Source organism: Zootermopsis nevadensis, unplaced genomic scaffold, assembly GCF_977971745.1.
Source record: "Zootermopsis nevadensis isolate Lab colony 2312 unplaced genomic scaffold, Znev_1.0 Znev_ptg000012l, whole genome shotgun sequence".
In the NCBI taxonomy this organism is placed as follows: domain Eukaryota; kingdom Metazoa; phylum Arthropoda; class Insecta; order Blattodea; family Termopsidae; genus Zootermopsis; species Zootermopsis nevadensis.
In genome coordinates, this window is record NW_028259144.1 from 4,487,431 (window position 1) to 4,500,590 (window position 13,160).

General features: G+C 39.8%; 1 protein-coding gene across 6 annotated transcripts in view; it reads left to right on the forward strand.

Moving 5' to 3' along the window:
* The window catches only part of LOC147873945 (uncharacterized), a 95,085-nt gene that overhangs the window by 16,026 nt on the left and 65,899 nt on the right, over positions 1-13,160 (forward strand). The window lies entirely within an intron of this gene.

Consider the following 13,160-nt stretch of genomic DNA (forward strand, 5'->3'; position numbering starts at 1 on the left):
CACTGTCAGGTTTCTGCAATCTTTATTACGTTACTGTTGCACGTACCAAGTCGAAGTTCTTTACTCGTATGCTCCTTTGTTTACGTACAGATATATCAGTCATTTTAATTAAACATTTAATCTATCATTGAATATAGTAGAAGATGCCATTTGGATAACCTAGGCGTTATTGAAAGGATAATTTCAAATTGGAAAGCGGCCGGATCGCCATGTTGCCTTGTCACCTCCATCTAGAGCTGGGAAAATGTGTGGAGCTATATACCTTCATCTCCCTACACGTCTTCGTGGCGTCGTGCTGACCACTCACATGAATCTAGTGCCAAGGTTAAGAATGGGTGGAGTTATAACTTTACTCCTCCGTACGTCTGTACGTAATTAAACACAGAAATAACTTAAACTTTTTTGGGTCCAGTGATCGTTTATTGGTATGTCTAAACAGGAATTTTCGTTTTTCGTTGTCTGCTTCCAATTTGGGACGTAGTTTTTGCAACAGACAAAGAGAAATATCGTTTCACAAAGGGGCAAACCTGGCCGTTGCATAAATGGTGGACAGTACAAGGTCATCATGTGTAGAAGAATAGCGGTATTCATTCTCGAAAATATGTTCCTTTTTGAAGATTTCTGTCTTCTGGGTTGTTGCGCGATCGCCCTGATGACGGAGGCAGTATGACCTCTGAAACGTTGGTAAACATCGACCAGACTACACAGTGCAACAACCCAGAAGACGGAAATCTTCATACTCTGATGACGGAGGCAGTATGACCTCTGAAACGTTGGTTAACATCGACCAGACTACACGGCGCAACAACCCAGAAGACAGAAATCTTCATACCATTCGCCCTGATGATGGAGGCAGTATGACCTCTGAAACGTTGGTAAACATCGACCAGTCTACACAGCGCAACAACCCAGAAGACAGAAATCTTCATACTCTGATGACGGAGGCAGTATGACCTCTGAAACGTTGGTTAACATCGACCAGACTACACAGCGCAACAACCCAGAAGACAGAAATCTTCATACTCTGATGACGGAGGCAGTATGACCTCTGAAACGTTGGTTAACATCGACCAGACTACACAGCGCAACAACCCAGAAGACAGAAATCTTCATACCAATCGCCCTGATGATGGAGGCAGTATGACCTCTGAAACGTTGGTAAGCATCGACCAGTCTACACAGCGCAACAACCCAGAAGACAGAAATCTTCATACCCTGATGATGGAGGTAGTATGACCTCCGAAACGTTGGTTAACATCGACCAGACTACACAGCGCAAAAACCCAGAAGACAGAAATCTTCATACTCACCGCTGCGAAAACCTCAAATCTTACATGTTCTTTTTTGCCAAAGAAGGACATAAATGTTGTGTTAAAAAGCTAGTCTAAGATAATTGGACTCTTAATACAGAAAATATGTTTAATCAGACTTTTAGTTCTGTTAACAAAACATTTCCTCTCATGCTTAAAACCAGGTATGTGTTTTGCTGCAAATTAACACGCTTTTGGTGGCCGTTAGTTTATTTTTCGTAATAATTGGATGCACTGCTGAGTATCATTTTTCCTCCACACCCATGGCGCCTGTCTTGTACGAAACCAGACGAGACAAGACTTCAGCCCTCTGGCTAGCCGGTCTCAGTTATAATAAAGCACTCATTCCACTCTGCTCCACTTCATTTTCAACTACGGAACCCCATCAAGTGTGGCGACAGTATTCCAGAAAAATGCAATTTTGAATTCTTCACACATACCATTCTCTGCACAGTGTACAGTCTGGAATAATGTGTTAAACCGGCAGTAGTTCTTAACCTTACCGGTGATTTTACGAGTAACTACTAAATCTGTACACTTTAGTATCTTTGCCATACTGTATTTGTTATCTGCAGTAAGTAAGCATTAGGCCTTTGAATTAACTTTATGCAGTTGAGACCTTGAAAATTTAAAAGCACGCTCAGCTAGTCAATAATTTCCTCGCTTTTTATGGAACCCGAATGTTTATTACCGTGTCCCTAACTTGAGTCATATGAATCCAATCCGCATTCTCCCTTTAAATGAACGCGCCATTTGAAAGAATCTAGAAAGGCCCATATACTTATATTATTTTGGGCGACATTATGTTGGTTACTCAGTTATTCTTAGGTTGAACATGTGTTAAAATCCTGGTCTATCCCGTTATCTGGGTTTGGTTGGGCGACAGAGAAAAGTCAGGCTAGCAGTCCAAGCTAGAATTTGAACTGAGAACCTTCTAACAGCGAAGTAGAAATTTTAGGAAGAAAGTACTTCTGTTTTCATTACGATATTTTAACCAGTATGATAAGGCCGGTAGGATGTACGTATAAACGATTATTAAAATTCTTTTTCATAAGGCGGTGAGTACGAAGATGGCTATCTTCTGGGTTGTAGCGCCGTGTAGAAGTTTACCAACGTTTCGGAGGTTCTTGCTGTCTTCATAATCAGGGCCACAAGATAGTTATCGTGGTTGTTTTTAATTTCTAAATTTAGTTATTTTATTAGAGTTACATAAATGTTTATTATGCATAATTTATGCTGGTATCTGTGAGCAGTTGGTAGCATGTAGGTATTAATTCCACAGATCGCACAGATTGTGTAATGTAGAAAATTATAGTCGATGTTGGTATTCGGAACTGAAGACCTAAAGCCTTGTAGGTAGATAGAAACATTTCGGACGATCATACTACATTCTTTTTTCAGGGCTGATGTTACAACCCAAAAGACCGACATCGACATATTTACCGCCGCGTGAACCTCTAATATTAGAAAGCATTGTCCTTTGAGATCATATGTTTGTCACTTGGATCGAAGGAACAAGATCATTTGTTAAGCTGTAACCCACATGTAGTGTTAAAGCGAGCCACACCTGGACGTGTGCCCCACGCTTTCGACCATTTCTGGCCTCTTATTGTTTTCCGGTGTTGACAGTGTCATATCCTATGAAACTAACTCCCTCGAGTAGATTCCTTTTTTGAAAAGCTGGTAATCCCTCAGCTAGTCTTGATATCTCCCGCCTTTTATGGAACCAGAATTTTTGTTTATGCGTTCACAAGAGACCGCCTCTATTCCGTATCTTGAGCCAGATGAATCCATTCTACACCCTCCCACTCGAATTCTTAAAATAAATTTTAATATTATCCTATTTTTATCCGAGTGGTCTCTTTCCTTCAGGTTTTCCAACCAAAATTTTTTATGCATTTATCTTACCAACCATGCGTGCTACATGCTCCATTTTCCCATATCCTGTCACCGTTTGTCACAGAACATAGTAGAGTGTGAAGGATATTGACAAGGAAGGAGGAAGCAGGAAAGAAAGAAAGGAAGAATGAATGAAGAAAAGAATTAAACAAAACAGTACAAAAAGGACGAAAGATCTGTTCTGACATCGCGATACCGCAATTTTTAATAACGCATCAAATGGTTAAGATGCTGTGCGTTGTTCGGGCGGCATCGTATCTGAATATTGGCCTGGAGGCATCAGGATTTACCTCAGTATCGCCTTTAAATGTATTTAAATGCACATTGACAATTATCGTGTCGTTTGGCACTAAACATCGCAGGGAAATGAAGATGAAGGCAGTATATTTGAAACGTTGCCACCTACTTGTAAGCCCACAGTGCTGTAGAGTCCAGAAGATCAACAACTCCAAATGAAGAAGTGCTTTTTATATGACGCCTTAACCGACCAAAAGTGTGGTGTAACTACACATTCTGTTGCAATCTGATGTACGGTTTTAGGAAGATGAGTCCTTGAACCCTTCATTGCGCTCGGAGGTGACTTGTAACCGCAGTTGATTGTCCAGTAGAAGCAGACAGAGAGAGAGAGAGAGAGAGAGAGAGAGAGAGTGACCGCGAGAAATGCAATGCACTGAACAGGTCTGCTCCAGCATAATGTCCTTCCAGCAAGGTACAATGGCTGGTTTTCTGTAGGACATCTGGACTGTGCACTCGCTGCGTAAGGTACTTTGCAAAGCATCTAATTATCACGGGCTGGCCAGAATTCAATGAAACTGGCCTAAACATGACAATGGAGATATAAATATAGGGGTGCAGGGGGTGTGAATGTGTAAATTGGATTGGAATGGTTAAGGAGTGTTCAATGGCAGAATTTTCGGTCACTGTTATGGACCTTCGGGTTCTATAAAGACGTAAATTTTTTTTGACGTAAATACGTCTATAAGGAAGGGTCATTCGGCGAAAAAGGGGAACGAAAAAGTGTAACCTGGTTACCTAGGAAACGTTACATTGCCTTACCTTACCTTTTATTTATTTAGCCACGGTGGTCTAGCGGTTAGAACGCTAGCCTTGTAATCCTGGGGTCTCGGGTTCGATTCCCGGCGGTGCCCGAATTTATAACTTGTGTTGGGCAAGGCCGTGGTCTAGGCATCACGGAGTTTTCCTCCGGGAGCTTCCCCGGTTTCTCCGTGGCATCCCATTCACACACAGAAGAAGGCAATGGCAAACCACTTCTGGATCATCTGCCAAGAACGTATATGAACAGGTCCCAGTCCGAGAAAAGGATGGAAGGATCCTGTTCATATGGACCTGTCGTCAGACAGAACACTTCATAACATTACATTACTTTACATTACATTCAGCTACCACAGACCCATCTTAAGCGTAACTAATTAAAGTTAAATGAGCAATGTCTTAATCAAACTTATCTCAAATATAAAGCATGTATGAAGGAAATATTTAGAATAAAGCCAATGTATAAACTTCCTTTCCGTGTAGACGTATTTACGTCAAATTCTTGGAACCGTGGTTCCACTGTCAATTTTTAATGAGATGAACGACCAAGAGCTATTCAAGAAATTCCATACTGTGGAGTTGCTTACCTTCTCTCACTAAAATTCTTGCCGTCTTGTATCTTGAATACGAATTTTCATGAGGTGAATACCATCTTCGTACTCGTTCGTGGGGTTTGTGCCAGATAATTTACTCGTCATGAATAAACCAATAATCGGGAACACACGTTGACCAAGTCACGTTCGTTAGAGCAGGAATGACATCATATCCCTAGGCTGTGTATGGCAGTTTATTCAGTAACAACCTTAGCATTGGTTCGTACGGGTGTTTTATGACCCACTCTCGCACCGTGATAACTTATACAGCCTCAAGCACTGATAACGTGGGACAGCGGTGTCCTCAGAATACTGTCGTCAGTGATTCATTACGGATATTTGTGCCTCTCGTAAATCTTTGCTGCCTAGCGACGCAGTCGGGCGGCGAACATGCGCTATCAGTGCTCCAATGTCGGATATAACTCGAGGTAATAACATCATCGGAAAGTTTTAAAGCAAGTGCCACGTATGTTTCTGATAGTTTATGGGGTCTTTAAGGTCAATCACTACACATCTGCAGCATTTCGGAGGAACATACTACCTTCATTTTCGACCGTCATGTCGGCTTTGTATGCGGATCAGTTGCTTTTATGCACTAGAATTTAAAAAAAAGGATTCAACTTCAAATATCAGTATATATTTTATTTTAAATCTTGTCCGTCTAATCACAATAAATTCTTATTAAATATTAAAATATTACAATAATTAACATTTTAAAATATTTAAAATATATCAAATGATGTTCTTTATCGAAATATTCGATTTACATTAGACCATCATTATCTTTATCGAATATTTCGATAAAGAACATCATTTGATATATTTTAAATATTTTAAAATGTTAATTATTGTAATATTTTAATATTTAATAAGAATTTATTGTGATTAGACGGACAAGATTTAAACAATATATTCATTATATCACAATATGACGCAACTTTACCATCTCATTTCAAATATCAGATAATAAAATATCAATAATGTAAATGCGCTGCGAGAAAATTCGCTATCTCACACGCATTATATTTCGTGATTTAGTCCTCACTACCGAAACGTCTTCACTACACTACACTCCCTTTTCCAGAAAGACAAGCGGGCGAAGCATGGGAACTTGCTGAGTAATATTTTCCTCTACGATACATAGTAAAAATGCACCAAAACAAATACCGAAGTGGTTTTATATGTGATAGATCTTCAAAAGCCTTCGTCCCACAAATATTTTTCACTTATTATTATATCCCATCTATTCACCACTTTATGGGGTATGTACTTCCATGTACCCGAGACAGACCTTGTCCCTAAGGTACATAGGGCAGGAGCTATTTCCGGGATACATATTGTTTTTAGCAAGTGCTACATGTATTATATAATTTTATTTTATGAAAGCGTCTTTCGAATGATGTATGAAGATCCCAAAATGGCGATCTTCTGCAGTTCCCTGATGTCGTGTTCGCCCGGGATGTTGGCCAAATATTTTCTGAGTGACCTGGAAACAGTTCCTGTTGCTCCTATAATTATTGGGATTACTTTTGCTTGAACCTTCCACATTCTCTGTATTTCTATGAGAAGGTCCTTGTATTTCAAGATATTATTATTATTATTATTATTATTATTATTATTATAATAGATCCCTGTGATGTCTGTTCGGTAGGTTGAGCGTTTAAGTTCTATTATCTTAAGGACCTCCATTTTGTACCAATTCGGTATCGATGCGATACGTAAATGTAAATTTAGTTAACAATATTTTCAGAAATACCAACGTGTTTTGTAGGCGTGGAACTTACGAAATTGTTTCTGAGCTGGTGAGTTAGTCAAGCCCTCGGGGCTGGCTTCTCGTTCCTAAACCCTGAGCTGCGAGTGCCTTCTGCGTAAGGTAACACTTATTTGCAACGATGATGCTAACTTTCATGGCCACCATCTTAATATTTCTTGTTGATCGTGTTTTTGTTATTATTGTTATTGCGTGCGACTTGTATATTTCTGCACAATTAGTTTTAAATTTGTCATTTGTTAGCGGTTATTTTACCTATATATATATATATATATATATATATATATATATACTGAACAAACCACTTTGTAATTTGTACTCACGGCTAAATACTTATTAAGCATGGAGTAATAGGCGGGAGATTACGTGTTATAATCTGCCGGAGTCAGTCTACTTTTTCTGAGGATTTTCGTGGATTTCCTCAGCCCCTCTCGCCAAATGCTACGATAGTTCCTAAATGCTCCTGACACTTCTTTACACTTGCCAACTATGAAACACTTGATTCATATTTCGCATATTCGATGCTGTATAACCGATTCAGTCCAAGTTAATTTTGGTTTTGTGCCATTAAGTAGATCATCGCTAGTTCCTTTCGAATCCTTCCTTACTCGCCGTTTATGAATGTGTAATCGCATTCTATGTTATATAAACGTTGCAGCTGATTCATGGTCGCTAAAGAACCTAATAGTCAATAGGCGGTGCCTGAAAGTGCTGCTGAATGTGCGGTTCTGAGGCCCGCTGCCTCGAAGACGGAAGACATTTGCAGACTTAAATCCTCTGTACAGTAGAGCCAACGAAATGCTAACGATGCAAGTCAGGATTCCGTGGAGAGACTGTGAGGAATTTGCTTTGTTCACAGAAAATGGTTACTTAGGCCAAGTACTTCATGCAGCGTGGTTCGGCGATAACGCCAGTGTCATCGGCTGCAGGTGGTGGGTTTATATCACCGAAGTCTGGACATTTTTATGTCTTCATATCTGTTCTAGTCTGACAATCCTCATGATCTTAAAATCTGTATTTACATAACCCGGTTTGATTTATGTTTACTTTGATTCGATCGATGGGAAATGCTGCTGTCTTTAGACAGTTTTAAAAAGTTTGCTATTTTAGTAGTGGGCGACGGAAACTTCGAAATTCCGGACGGTTCATATTCTTTATTCTTGTTTCAAGTTAAAAAGGCTGAGACATTAAGATTAGAAAGGATTATGTCGCTCTGAATTCTAAGAGGCCATTTTTCTCACCGGTCTTAAAATAATTCTTAGCAATTATAGTGTGCAATGTGTTACATAAGTGGACTTCTGAAGTGTTTTGATTTTGTTGTATGCGGAGTGTATTTTAGAAAAAAAAAGTACTTTCCTGTCCAACGCCGGGTCTAAGGCACCAGTTTTAAAATTCAAAATTAATACGTCGAAACTGGTGAGCTGTCATCGGCATAATCTGAAAGTTACGGGAATCGATAATTGAATTTTTAATTATTTTCTTTTGTAAACTTTATGGTAAAAGATGCGCGAAGTTTTTTTACGTCATTTGCATTTAATAATAAAGATGCAAGATTCACTCTGCATTATATGCTGTTTAGATTATCAGGTCATTGAGTACTTGATACCGTTTTAATAGATCCTGTTTGTTTGCGAGGAAAATAGGTCACAAGTTTTATTATAGAGCAACGTCTGACTTGGGTGCTTTTTCAAATGCCTTCAGATACAAAAATAACATCTTCTTTAAAATATACCGAATGAAATTTTGATTCTGTTTCGTCTCTAGGTTACACCATTCCTGCGTTTCGTACACAAGAATAGTGTAACCTAACAAGGGACGGTTTCTAGCAATTTTGTAGGACTCCGCCCTTAGCAAGCTTTATGGTTGGCCCTTGGCCGGATCAAGTCGTGAACTTGGGGTGACGTTGACTTATCCATGACCCCAAACCCACGAATATGGTCACTCAGATTCCTACAGATTGACAGATATATGCGTTTGAAGAAATGACTTTCGAGTTTCCTAGAAAATTTCGTATTCCTATATTCGGCAAACTATCAGAGTGATATTGTCGTGATCTTCACATGACGCTACCCCTTACGTGACCTCAAACTGACATGAGTATAGCCACTGAGATTCCTACAGATCGGCAGATATATGCGTTTGAAGAAATGACTTTCGAATTTCCTAGAAACTTTCGTAGGCCTATATTCGGCAAACTATCAGAGTGATATTGTCGTGATCTTCACATGACGCTACCCCTTACGTTACCTCAAAGTGACATGAGTATAGCCACTGAGATTCCTACAGATCGGCAGATATATACGTTTGAGGAAATGACTTTCGAATTTCCTAGAAACTTTCGTAGGCCTATATTCGGCAAACTATCAGAGTGATATTGTCGTGATCTTCACATGACGCTACCCCTTACGTGACCTCAAACTGACATGAGTATAGCCACTGAGATTCCTACAGATCGGCAGATATATGCGTTTGAAGAAATGACTTTCGAATTTCGTAGAAAATTTCGTAGGCCTATATTCGGCAAACTATCAGAGTGATATTGTCGTGATCTTCACATGACGCTACCCCTTACGTGACCTCAAACTGACATGAGTATAGCCACTGAGATTCCTACAGATCGGCAGATATATGCGTTTGAAGAAATGACTTTCGAATTTCCTAGAAAATTTCGTATGCCTATATTCGGCAAACTATCAGAGTGATATTGTCGTGATCTTCACATGACGCTACCCCTTACGTAATCTCAAACTGACATGAGTATAGCCACTGAGATTCCTACAGATCGGCAGATATATGCGTTTGAAGGAATGACTTTCGAATTTCCTAGAATATTTCGTAGGCCTATATTCGGCAAACTATCAGAGTGATATTGTCGTCATCTTCACATGACGCTACCTCTTACGTGACCTCAAACTGACATGAGTATAGCCACTGAGATTCCTACAGATCGGCAGATATATGCGTTTGAAGAAATGACTTTCGAATTTCCTAGAAAATTTGGTAGGCCTATATTCGGCAAACTATCAGAGTGATATTGTCGTGATCTTCACATGACGCTACCCCTTACGTAATCTCAAACTGACATGAGTATAGCCACTGAGATTCCTACAGATCGGCAGATATATGCGTTTGAAGAAATGACTTTCGAATTTCCTAGAAAATTTCGTATGCCTATATTCGGCAAACTATCAGAGTGATATTGTCGTGATCTTCGCAAGGCGCTACCCCTTACGTGACCTCAAACTGACATGAGTATAGCCACTGAGATTCCTACAGATCGGCAGATATATGCGTTTGAAGAAATGACTTTCGAATTTCCTAGAAAATTTCGTATGCCTATATTCGGCAAACTATCAGAGTGATATTGTCGTGATCTTCACATGACGCTACCCCTTACGTTACCTCAAACTGACTTGAGTATAGCCACTGAGATTCCTACAGATCGGCAGATATATGCGTTTGAAGAAATGACTTTTGAATTTCCTAGAAACTTTCGTAGGCCTACGTTCGGCAAACTATCAGAGTGATATTGTCGTGATCTTCACATGACGCTACCCCTTACGTAACCTCAAACTGACATGAGTATAGGCACTGAGATTCCTACAGATCGGCAGTTATATGCGTCTGAAAAAATGACTTTCGAGTTTCCTAGAAACTTTCGTAGGCCTATATTCGGCAAACTATCAGAGTGATATTGTCGTGATCTTCACATGACGCTACCCCTTACGTGACCTCAAACCGACATGAGTATTGCCACTGAGATTCCTACAGATCGGCAGTTATATGCGTCTGAAAAAATGACTAAAAATGACTTTCGAGTTTCCTAGAAAATTTCGTAGGCCTATATTCGGCAAACTATCAGAGTGATATTGTTGCGATCTTCACATGACGCTACCCCTTACGTGACCTCAAACTGACATGAGTATAGCCACTGAGATTCCTACAGATCGGCAGTTACATGCGTCTGAAAAAAATGACTTTCGAATTTCCTAGAACATTTCGTATGCCTATATTCGGCACACTATGAGAGTGATATTGTCGTGATCTTCACATGGCGCTACCCCTTACGTGACCTCAAACTGACATGAATATAGAAACTCAGATTCCTACAGATCGGCAGTTATATGCGTTTGAAGAAATGACTTTCGAATTTCCTAGAAAATTTCGTAGGCCTACATTCGGCAAACTATCAGAGTGATATTGTCGTGATCTTCACATGACGCTACCCCTTACGTGACCTCAAACTGACATGAATATAGAAACTCAGATTCCTACAGATCGGCAATTATATGCGTTTGAAGAAATGACTTTCGAGTTTCCTAGAAACTTTCGTAGGCATATATTCGGCAAACTATCAGAGTGATATTGTCGTGATCTTCACATGACGCTACCCCTTACGTGACCTCAAACTGTCATGAATATAGAAACTCAGATTCCTACAGATCGGCAGTTATATACGTTTGAAGAAATGACTTTCGAGTTTCCTAGAAACTTTCGTAGGCCTATATTCGGCAAACTATCAGAGTGATATTGTCGTGAATTTCACATGACGCTACCCCTTATGTGACCTCAAACTGACATGAATATAGAAACTCAGATTCCTACAGATCGGCAATTATATGCGTTTGAAGAAATGACTTTCGAGTTTCCTAGAAACTTTCGTAGGCCTATATTCGGCAAACTATGAGAGTGATATTGTCGTGATCTTCACATGACGCTACCCCTTACGTTCCCTCAAACTGACTTGAGTATAGCCACTGAGATGCCTACAGATCGGCAGATATATGCGTTTGAAGAAATGACTTTCGAATTTCCTAGAAACTTTCGTAGGCCTACGTTCGGCAAACTATCAGAGTGATATTGTCGTGATCTTCACATGACGCTACCCCTTACGTGACCTCAAACTGTCATGAATATAGAAACTCAGATTCCTACAGATCGGCAGTTATATACGTTTGAAGAAATGACTTTCGAGTTTCCTAGAAACTTTCGTAGGCCTATATTCGGCAAACTATCAGAGTGATATTGTCGTGAATTTCACATGACGCTACCCCTTATGTGACCTCAAACTGACATGAATATAGAAACTCAGATTCCTACAGATCGGCAATTATATGCGTTTGAAGAAATGACTTTCGAATTTCCTAGAAAATTTCGTAGGCCTACATTCGGCAAACTATCAGAGTGATATTGTCGTGATCTTCACATGACGCTACCCCTTACGTTCCCTCAAACTGACTTGAGTATAGCCACTGAGATTCCTACAGATCGGCAGATATATGCGTTTGAAGAAATGACTTTCGAATTTCCTAGAAACTTTCGTAGGCCTACGTTCGGCAAACTATCAGAGTGATATTGTCGTGATCTTCACATGACGCTACCCCTTACGTAACCTCAAACTGACATGAGTATAGGCTTTGAGATTCCTACAGATCGGCAGATATATGCGTTTGAAGAAATGACTTTCGAGTTTCCTAGAAAATTTCGTATTCCTATATTCGGCAAACTATCAGAGTGATATTGTCGTGATCTTCACATGACGCTACCCCTTACGTAATCTCAAACTGACATGAGTATAGCCACTGAGATTCCTACAGATCGGCAGATATATGCGTTTGAAGAAATGACTTTCGAATTTCCTAAAAAATTTCGTAGGCCTATATTCGGCAAACTATGAGAGTGATATTGTCGTGATCTTCACATGACGCTACCCCTTACGTAATCTCAAACTGACATGAGTATAGCCACTGAGATTCCTACAGATCGGCAGATATATGCGTTTGAAGAAATGACTTTCGAATTTCCTAGAAAATTTCGTAGGCCTATATTCGGCAAACTATCAGAGTGATATTGTCGTGATCTTCACATGACGCTACCCCCTACGTGACCTCAAACTGACATGAGTATAGCCACTGAGATTCCTACAGATCGGCAGATATATGCGTTTGAAGAAATGACTTTCGAATTTCCTAGAAAATTTGGTAGGCCTATATTCGGCAAACTATCAGAGTGATATTGTCGTGATCTTCACATGACGCTACCCCTTACGTAATCTCAAACTGACATGAGTATAGCCACTGAGATTCCTACAGATCGGCAGATATATGCGTTTGAAGAAATGACTTTCGAATTTCCTAGAAAATGTCGTAGGCCTACATTCGGCAAACTATCAGAGTGATATTGTCGTGATCTTCACATGACGCTACCCCTTACGTGACCTCAAACTGACATGAGTATTGCCACTGAGATTCCTACAGATCGGCAGTTATATGCGTCTGAAAAAATGACTAAAAATGACTTTCGAGTTTCCTAGAAACTTTCGTAGGCCTATATTCGGCACACTATCAGAGTGATATTGTCGTGATCTTCACATGGCGCTACCCCTTACGTGACCTCAAACTGACATGAATATAGAAACTCAGATTCCTACAGATTGGCAGTTATATGCGTTTGAAGAAATGACTTTCGAATTTCCTAGAAAATTTCGTAGGCCTACATTCGGCAAACTATCAGAGTGATATTGTCGTGATCTTC